General features: G+C 47.1%; 1 pseudogene; it reads left to right on the plus strand.

Moving 5' to 3' along the window:
* The first annotated feature begins 457 nt into the window (after positions 1–457).
* Positions 458–1,478, plus strand: LOC129088179 (leucine-rich repeat-containing protein 59-like; annotated as a pseudogene).
* Positions 1,479–1,947: the final 469 nt, after the last annotated feature.

Raw genomic sequence — 1,947 nt, forward strand, 5'->3', positions numbered from 1 at the left:
TACATAAATGTAATATAAATTTAACGTGAAATACTCATGCATATCAGTAGATACAATTTAGATGAGGAATATGTTTCCTCATACCATAATGCTGGTGTATTGGAATGTATATGGATATACACATACAACATCAAGCATAATAGGTTTTTGGAATATTTTGTTCAATAAAGTATTTCAAAAATATTTAGTATATTCTGAATAACATCATTACTAACTATGCTTTAACTTATCAGATTGTGATTTTCAAGTTGACTTGCAGAGAATGGCTCGATAGATTAAAACAAAGTAGTAACAGTGGGGGAATGAATATTAGCATAAGGGTAAGAATTTAAAAGCATTAGGGTAAGAATTTACAAGTTTTTGGAGACTCAAAAATTAGAGTTGGATTTGAATACTTTTAAAAGTCTTCAAATCCAAAGAAGGTTATGGTATATTAAGTAAAACCACACAGAAACAAATGCCAGTTTTAAAAGGATTATTTAAGAATGACTGGAGAGCATCAGTGGGAGTAGGGTACTGGGAGCAGACGGAAGGTGGCCAGGTTTTCCACGAGGGGCAGCAGGCGGAGAGCACAGGGGTTGTCAGGTGCCCCTCCTGCCAGGCGGAGTCCCAGAGTTGGGACCTGCTCAGCCGAGTAACCACAACCAGGGCCCATAACAAGGGTATGAACCTCTGCAACAAGCTGGCCGGGCACAAGGTAGACCTGAGTTTCAGTGGCCTGAATGAGGTCCCACTCAAGGAGCTGGCTGCCCTCTGAAAGGCCAGTATACTGGATCTGTCTTGTCATAAACTGACTACTCCACTGTCGGATTTCTGTGGCCTTTGCATGCCAGGTGCAACTGGACCAGACTAAAATAAACAGCAGCGACTGCCACGACTTTGGCTGTCTGGTCAACCTCCAGCACCTGGATGTCCTAAACAGCACATTGGTCACCTGCCTGGCAGTTTTGCTCAGCTGAAGAGCCTGAAGTGGCTGGACTGAAGGACAACTCCCTGGATCCTGTCCTGGCCAAAGTAGCAGGGGATTGCTTGGATGAGAAGCAGGATCCACAGTGTGATGAGAGCAGTTACAGCGCAGGAAGGCCACGGAGGTCACAGTGGCTGAATTAGAACCAGAAGCAGAGAAGAACCAGGTGGAGCAGTGAGCCCAGGAGGCTGGGGAGCAAGAACTGCACATGCGGGGACAGGCAGAGGAGAGAGGAGTATGGGGCCATCAAAGCATCCAAACAGGAGCAGAGAGGAAAACGAAGAAGCAATCAAATCAGGCTCGGCAATCAAAGTCCAGCTCTGGGCCCCGGAAACACACTGGCTCCTGGGCTGCACTGAAGCTGCTGCTGCATGACGGGTGGACTGGTGGCATGCTGAGTGACCGAGGTGCAGCAGCCCCTCTGCACCAGCGCGATCACCATCTACAACAATGCTCTCTGGGTCTGCGTAGCTGCAACATCCTCCAGTGGGAGACAGATTCTCAGCCATGAGCATGTCCTTGACTCCTGATGCCTCCCAGCCTTGGTGCCTGGATTCCCGTGGAATTGGGTTCTGCTGAACACAACCTCTTCTTAGCGTCGGACCTACCTGCAATCTCAAATGGCTGCTGATGGGTACTTGAGACCTCCTCTTGGTAGGATTTCTTTGTTCCGTAGGGTTCCCTGGTGGCATAAGAAGTGGGAGGTGGGGAGAGGAAAAAAACGGCATGCCTAAAGGAATAAGCTTGGGGATGGGGAGAAGAAAACACATAGCCTTCTCTAGTTGTTATACAAAATTGTGTAAGGCAAGGCTCATGTCTACTAGATGGTCAGCTGTCACTACACTTATATTTTTGTAGTCACAAACCTTTTCTCTCATTCCTCCCTGGGTATCTGGGGCAGATCAGGAGGCAGTATGCTAATGAGGACAATACTATACTAAGCAAATCTAGCCTAAATGGGAGGGAGGGGCATACTTATT

The sequence above is a fragment of the Pteronotus mesoamericanus genome, unplaced genomic scaffold (genome assembly GCF_021234165.1).
Source record: "Pteronotus mesoamericanus isolate MK-2021 breed Mesoamerican mustached bat unplaced genomic scaffold, CSHL_Meso_final scaffold_54, whole genome shotgun sequence".
NCBI lineage: Eukaryota > Metazoa > Chordata > Mammalia > Chiroptera > Mormoopidae > Pteronotus > Pteronotus mesoamericanus.